Raw genomic sequence first — 8,545 nt, 5'->3', positions numbered from 1 at the left:
GTAAATTCTTGCTGATAAACCGTTCAGTTTGTAGTGCCTCCACGTCCACACCTCCAGTGCGCAATGCGTAGGCTTTCACTCTCACACTGCCTTGCCGACCAGTAAACGCAAACACCCAAGTCATAATCTCACATAGAAATTATGGTCTGGGTGGGGAAAGGAAGTGCAATTGCTGAAGATGCTTTGTTTGGGTTTTGAGCTCAGAATAGGGAAAGGCTTGCAAGGATTTCCTGACGGATTTTGGTAGCGGGCTCTTGGCCCTTCCATCGGAAGAGCACAGACATTTTGCTCAATCTGTGAGAATCTCTGACATAGAAAGAGGAACCTTGAGACAAGTCAGGCCTCTTTTTAATAAACACAGGAGTTGTGAGATGAGCAGGTCCAGGGTCAGGGAAGAGGTGATATTGAATTTCATTTCTCAGCTATATGCTAGGGAATGAGGAGGATTCTTGGAGGCGGTGGGGTGGTGGGGGTGGGGCGGGGGAGATCTGGAAACAACACCCAACCACGATATTCATGGGAGGGGGTCTGATTGTTTAACTGCTGCTGAGGTTCAGTAAGATCTCAAGGTGAGATTTCCAGGTTCCAGGGTGGTTTTTCCTTTCAATGGAGGCGGGGGGGGGGGGGGGGGTGGGCATTCTTCTGGCTTCAGCATTAAACCTGCTTTCTTTCTTTCCACTTGCACCTGCCCATGTTACCTGGCAGAGCCCCTTCCCCCCTCCAAGTTTATTTATTGTGGCTATTTTACCAGCTATTGGCTCAACACATTCCACTCAAATATTCATCATTTAGCTCTCTGGGTAAATCGTATTTAATCAGCACAGGAGAGAAAATAGCATAATTATAGATGCCGGATGCCATTACACTCAGAAGAAATTAAACCCTGTCTCAAGCCGACCAGTGGTTGCTGCGATTGCATCACCACTGGGGTTACCGAGAGGTTAGTGGCCATTCGGGGCCAGCGGTACCTTGTAGGACGCCTGACCCAGAAGAGCTGTAAGGAGACACACCCGTGAGCACACAGATTCACCGCATCAAAAACTCATCAAATGGTGGCCAGTAAATTAATCTTTTATTGTTCTGAGAATGTGATGAATGAGAGAGTAATAAAGCAAGGCCTGTGCATGGAGAGGTAGGGATGGTGGATAACTAGGCCGGGAGAATTCCAGTCCTTAGAGCTGATACAGGGAATTCCTGTTCCTAACCTTCTCCAGGATACTTTCTGCCAACAGCCAGAGTGATATGGACAATGAAAGACAAGGACACAGGAAACCTTTTCAGTGAAGCAAAAGCATCCGTTTGAGGCATGTGGGTCCTTACAGGAAATCCCCCATCCACAGAAGATGTAACAGAAAAGGTCAAAACAGAACTACCTTAGTCCTAATCCCAACCATCAGCAGACCTATCTTGCCACATATACACAAATTTTCATGTCAGTATTGCTAATGAAGTGTGCTGTTTGGGGGAAATCTAGAAGGGGAAAGTTGTTCAAGGAAAACCCAACAATAATATTAGCACTAGAGCCCTACCTGCTTTCTGCCTCCTGAAATAGGCTCCTGGAAAAGGCCCAAAGGTCAACTTCCAGCCCATTCACGCCCAGCCTCTGCCCATACATGCCCAGAGCCACCTGCCCTTGTCCGAGTGACAGAATAAGAGTCACCTCAAATCTCACAATAATGCTTTCTCTCCCCTGGCCCTAAACCCTGGGTCAGCAACCCTGTCTACCACGGAGTGCTGTTTGTAAAAACTCAAAAATGTCCAAAGATGCAATTAGGTTTTATTTATTACTATTGGGTGACTGTTTTTGCTTTTCTTTCTTTCTTTTTTTTTTCTCTCCACTATTCTCTTTTCTTTTGGCTAATAATGCTTCTGAGGTTTGGATAAGTAACTAAGAGGAAGGAGATCTCCTTCTAGTCCATCCTGCTGCCGACAATTAAGAAACCTCAAAGTAATTTTTGAAAATGTCAGCGTCTCATTTAGCAAAAGGATAAATAATAAATGAAGCGTAATCACTGTCCTGTGCTGGTGGTACAGCTTCGCGGTGTCATTAGTAAACTAACGGTATAATATCTTTGTGTCACAGTTTAATTATATCTTGTAATTAGTTTCAGCAATGGATTGCATAGAGTCAGGCCCCCTGAGCTAAACAAAAGGTAATAGAACTTTCAGCGCCCCTGCATAAATCAATTATGAAAGTGTCCTGTGTTATTTGAAGCTTGTTTGCTGTAATTTTATGCACAAAGCTGCACTGGTCCTTCCTGTCCACGGAGCGCAGTTCACTCCACCCTCCAGCCAGGGCTTGCCTGCAGCTGAGCCTGCAGTCGGGTCTGCTCGGTGCATCTGTCTGTACACGCTCAGCAGTGATGCCACGGAAGGGGCGAGGAGTGGAAGGGGAGGGGAGCTGTGTTGCGGTTGCAGGGCAGCGGGGGGGAGGGGAAAGAGAAGAGATGTGTGAGGACCGGAGCAGGTAATAGATGCACCATGCGCAAGAGAGCAGGGGGATAAAATGGGAAAAGATGTGAGGCCCTGGGAGAATGATTCTTTATGCTTCCCCGAACAAAGACGAGAAGGTTAGGAGCATCAGAGGCCAAGCAACGTTGATGAATATGGGCAGGCGGACACGACACATGTCCCTTTATCATTTGTCCTTTCAACATCCCTGCTCTCCCCACGCGGTTGGAATTGGAACCGGCGCGGGTTACTTGGCAATAGGGAACGGAGAAGGAGAATCCACATCTTTAATTGGGTCTAATTCGGGTCCTACCGAGCTCAGAAACTGTAAAGGGCTTCCGAGCGTAGTTGAGGGCTTAGCTATGGTCACCAGGCCTGTGTGGGAGAGTCACGGAGTCCCTGCTGGGGGAAGCTAAGAAGAAACTCAGGGGCGGGGGGCTGGTTAAGTCCAAATGCCGCCAATACGTGTGATCGTCCCTTTTTTGATCAAACTGCAAGGCATAGCAGAGGGTGGGGGTGGGGTCCCCATTCAAAGTCCTCATCAAGTCGTCTTTGAAAGTAAGTCTAGTGCCACGCTGGCCTTTCTGTTTATACAACAATTTACAGGTTTAAACGAAACCCCGCTTGAAAAAGCAGACTGAATCTTCCTATTGTGAGCACTTCAGCAAATTTAACAAAAGAAAGAGCCCAGGCGAGGAAGAGAAAGGGTGGGGGGGGGGGAGAAAAAGGTCCAGTCCTCAGACTGGTGTGCTGCAATCTGGCTGGTTGCTATGGTGACGTGATGGCTTGTTCACATGGCAACATACCTTAGGTCCACTATTAAAATGATGAGAGTGAACTCGGTTGCATTAAGGAGAGCGCGCTGTATGCTAAAGCGAGTCTTTATCTCCAGAGAGAGCTGGACAGAGACTAGCAACCAGTACAAATGAGGGAGAAAAGAAGGAGGAGGAAAAGGTTGGAGGTCTGGAAGAGGGAAAAACCACAGGGATACAATAACTGAAAAGAAAGATCCTCAGTTCTGTGTCTAAATTGAGGGCCTGAGATTCAGAAGACAGACACCGAGTCATGTTTGATATGGAATTCATCATCCAAATCAGCCCATCGGGCTAATGACTCCTTATTTAAAAAACACAGTCCAAATGAACCTGCAGTACCTTGGCTCCGGAAAACATCAACAGTGATCTGAAGCAAACCCATGAGCTACTGCTGTAACGAATAGCTCAGCTCCCGCCACTTAAATAAAATGCTCTAATAACGACGAAGGTGGCAAATTACACAGCATTTATTTATTGAATATAAAAGTCCATTGACAGCCCCAGATCCACATCATATCACTTCGGAGTTAGTGGGGAGCATTTCCTTTGGAAATCTGGTTTCACATTTCCTTTAATGCGCTGACAATTTTTTTCCCCTGCTGACGTCGAGGGGTGGCGATAATTCTGCGGATATTATCCCAACAATCCTTCCTACCGACCCGTGCTTGATTTCTGTCCGCTGTTGAGCAAGCACTACTATGGCATACAGAAAGGAAAGCCAGGAATTACAGGGCTATATAATCCCACTGTAGGCTCTAAGTGATCCCATAAACCATTTGTGAGATGCCTGAACCTCCAGATTCCCACTCCCCTCACTCATTCTGCCTCCCTTCCCCCCTCTCTGTGGCTATGGCTGGCCGTGCTTTATTTAAAAATCACATTACCATAAAGCCTGTGGCCTCACAAGCCACAAAAGTCTCCTACTCTGGAAACACGATGCAGCAGAAAGATGAGCTTGGCATCGCCCCCCCCCCCCTTTTTTTTAAATGACACTTGTCCTAGAATCAGAAGATTCAATTCTATGTGTCAGCCACTGACTGGGCACCTACTTTATGCCAATGCTCTGGATGTACAGGGGCCAGAAGAGGGGACCTGGGCCCCAGGGGCCCTTAGCCTGGCAGAGGAGAGGGGACACCAGCAGACAGAGACGAGTATTAGGATAGAGAGCAAAGCCAATTTCTGTCTCTCCACTCCAGACACTAGGTTTTCCCGAGTCTTGGACTGAAGAACATCACTCTTTCATATTTCTTAGGGTCCTGTAACAAGCTTTGGCTTCCCATAAATCTATATAAACAAACCCAGTGTGCGGGAGGCAGGACAACTCAGGGGGGAAGGCCATGTATTGTCACCGGCTATCTGGGCGACCTCTCCAAGCCTCAGTTTTTTGATCTGAAAAGTGGGAGCATAAGAGTACCTGATCTCCTCAGGTGGGTGGTAGAACTAAATGAGGTAATAGTTATAAACAGGTATGCCCAATCCAGGGCATTCACATTTTATTAATTGTCGTTACTTCCTGTTGACCTAGCCAGGCTGTGGCAGGCAGCATTAATCCCATTGCTACTTTAGCAACAGAGAAAAGCAGAATTTTCTTAACCAATAGGCCAACAATTTAAAAACAAAAAACCAAAAAAACGAAAAGAAAGAACCTGTTTTGGAAGAGTCCAGTACAGAACATAGCTTGGATATATTTGTTCCAGAACTTTCTTTCCTGGATGCCCCCAGGGAGACAGGCCTGGCAGACAGCTCAACTTGTCTTCCTCTGCTAAATACCTTTCATTTTGTTTTGTATTTTGACTACTGACAAAATATCGGCTTTGTCCCTATCCCCAAAATGGTGGGGAAGCATCTCCTCATAAGCATGGTATACTGTATGCAAAAAAAGAAGGAGAACTTCTGGTGTCTATCAACTTTCCATGACAGCGACACTCACGTTCCCTCCTGAGGACCAAAATAACTACAAAGTGTACGAAATCGTTAAGCACATAAAAATCCCAGAGGTAGAGGCTGGAAATAAAACTCGTGATTTCCCAACCAAAAGGCATCAAAGTCCAGCCCTCACAGTTCATTTGCTTCCCTTCACTCGGGGCCAGCACATCAGCCTCTGCTCAGTAAGCAGGCAGCGCGCTAGTGGTGTGCACCCAGCTCGAAGAGGGAGGGAGGCCCGGAGACCTGTGGGTGGACCAGTCTGGTGCACATAATAAAGACAAGGGAGAGTAAGGGGAGCCCAGACGCAGAAGAGAAATCAGTCAGAAAGCACTGAAAAGGGAGAAGACATCTGAATCCTCAGGACTGTTTTTTTGCAGCTTCTGATGCACTTTTCACACGTTTAATGGCGAGGCAGCTAGGTTTAAAGAAACTTCCCCATTTAAATGTGCCATAACAGAATAATAAGGTTATGCAGTGTGTCTTGATGTACGATTCCATCAGGCAGAATGGTGATAGGAAGTTGCTGAAATGTGAGGAGGAAATTTCGAAAGGAATGTCCCCCTGCAGCTGCCTAGCAAACCTGGGACTTGACATGGTTTCTGGTTTTTAGGCAGATTTGCTCTCAGTTTCCAATCTTCTTCAACAGGCCTTGATCTGGGAAGTGTTTTTTAGGAAGAATTGCAACAGAAAATACTGAACTCCTGATGTGTTCTGGGAGCTCTTCTGGGTGCTCCAACCACGTAGCATCCAGTTTTCTCGATCATTCTAAGGCCTGCCTCCAAACTCATTCACTCCCTTTACCTAGTACCTACAAATGCTTATAGAGTCTGCTAAGTGTATATCAACATACTCTTAGTATGAAGTAGAGTTTCTACCTACTTTATAATTTAGCTGGAAAACAAGGTGCTCATATGTGCAGAGTAACATGCTATTTCAAAAAATTAAGGCTAAAAATTAAAGCTTGATCAGGGGTTGGTAGATTACTGCTTGTGGGTCCAAACTGGACTGCTACCTGGGTTTGTAAATAAAGTTTTATTGGAACACAGTCATGCCCTTTCATTTACATTTTGTCTATGGATGTTTTCTCCTATGGTGGCAGAGACAAATAGTTTCTAGAGACACTATATGGTCCATCTAAAATATCTGGTCTTTTACCAAAAGAGATAGTCAACCTCTAGTTGAGATGCTCTAGGTTCAGAAAAAAAGTGATCATAGTGGCTGGGAGTAAAGATGGCTTTTCATAGTGCCTGTGAGACCTGAAAGGAGTAAAAGAAGCCTAAAAGAAGTGGAGAAGCCATTCTTGGTTGGCAGAAACAGGGTAAAGATGTAGAGGGAAAAAGCAGCATTGCTGTTTGAGGGACAGAAGGGGAGCCATCTGCTTAGAGTGGCCAGTGTCATTCCAGAGCAGCCAGCAGAAAGGATGGTCAGAGAGGTAGGAGGTGAATCAGTAAAATGTGGGATTCCCAAAGGCAAGGAGGAGGTGGCTTTGCAGGAAGTGAGGAAGAAGGAGGCCCTGCCTATCTTTCAGAAGAATAGGAGTGTGGAAGGTAGAGCAGTAACAGGAAAATAAAGAACAGGAAGCAGTGAGTATGGGTCACCTGCTCAGGAAGTTTGACTAAGAAATGAAAGAGGATACAGGTTGGTAATTGGAGTGAAAGGCAAAACTGAATGCAGATTTTGGCAGGTTAGGGGAGAAGAGGAAGAAGCATACAGAAGGGACAGAGGAGCTCTAAGCTGGGAAATGAAGAGTGTGGAGAAGGTGAGTGTGGAGGGGGTGGATAAGCTGGGCAATGCTCCTTATATCAGCAGATAGCAGGGAGGAGCTGGCTTGGGGCTAAGAAGATGAAACTAGTGAATTCAAGATCTGTTCATGAGCTATAAAGGCTCCTTGAGTATCACAGCATCTCTCCATTGTAGGCCATATCCACTAGCTTTGATGACTTACCTCAGGAAGGGTCTATGGCTTGGGTCTGAGTATATGCTAGAGTGGTTCAGGTTAATATTGGCCCAGGACAAAGTTCAATGGATGGGAACATCTCTGAGATGAGTGAAAAGGGACTAGAGTGGCTGACAAGAACATCTGGATCATGCAGGCAGTCAAATGTAGCTAGACTAGATCTAATGGACTGGGTCAACAGGAGGTGACTAATATGCACGGCAGCAATTGAGTTGGAGGGTTCTGAAATGCACAGAGAAATCAGGACTTTATATTATTATATTGGTTTTTCCTGAAACATGAGTGTCATTCTTGGAGGGCAAAAGGATCAGCCCATTTTTTAATCATCATGGACAAGTTGACAGTTTCTGTTTTCTGCTGTAGGTTGTAGGATTAATCTTTCAGTGTGGTAGGCATTACTACCATTCAAGAATATCCCTCCTCTTTTTCTGGGCACTTAAAGATGTGTACATTCCCCCTGCCTTGAAGTAAGGCATGACCATGTGATATGATGTGACCAATGAAATGGGAATAGGTGTGACTCATATCACTCCTTGGCTGGATTATTTAATTTACAGTGTGCGATACTCCAGAACTTTTTTTTTTTTTTTTTAAGATTTACTTATTTATTTGAGAGAGAGAGAGAGAGAGAGAGCACGCCCATATGAATGGGGTAAGGGCAGAAGGAAAGGAAGAGAAGAAGACTCCCCACTGAGTGCAGCACCAGATGTGGGGCTAGATTTCATGACCCTGAGATCATGCCCTGAGACAAATTCAAGAGCTCGATACTTAACTGACTAAACCACCCAGCTGTCCCAATACTCTAGAACTTTTTAACCCTACTGTGTCCATCATGGAAGAGGCCTGTGTTGAAATGGTAGGTGCATGGATTTCTAAGAATGGAGGTCAGCAGTGCTGGTAAGTTACTTGGACCCTCAGCCGACTTTGAGTGAGGGAGTTGCTATGAGCTAAATAATGCTGTTGAAATTCATGTGTTGAGCCCCTAAACCCAGGACCTCGGAATCTGACTATATTTGGAGATAGAGCCACTGAAAAGGTGATTAACAAAATGAGGTCAGGAGGGTGGGCCCTAATCCAATTTGACAGGTGTCCTTATAAGAAAAGGGGACTTGGATATACAAATAGACATCAGGGATATATGTGTGCAATGGAAAGACCAAGTGAGGAGACAGTGAAAAGACAGCCATCTGCAAATCAAAGAGAGAGGGCTTAAGAGAAGCCAAACCTACTGACACCTTAATTTTTGACTTCTAGCCTCTAGAACTATGAGAAAAGAAAGTTCTGTTGTTTAAGCTATCCAAATTGGGGTATTTTGTTTTGACAGCTCTAGAAAAATAATATAGGAGACAAATCTTTTTTTGTTTCTCTCTCTCTCTTAGAAAGCTTGCTACCACAG

The sequence above is a fragment of the Mustela nigripes genome, chromosome 17, assembly GCF_022355385.1.
Source record: "Mustela nigripes isolate SB6536 chromosome 17, MUSNIG.SB6536, whole genome shotgun sequence".
Classification (NCBI taxonomy): domain Eukaryota; kingdom Metazoa; phylum Chordata; class Mammalia; order Carnivora; family Mustelidae; genus Mustela; species Mustela nigripes.
The sequence above is the reverse complement of the archived record's forward strand: the minus strand, read 5'-3'. Positions refer to the sequence as shown.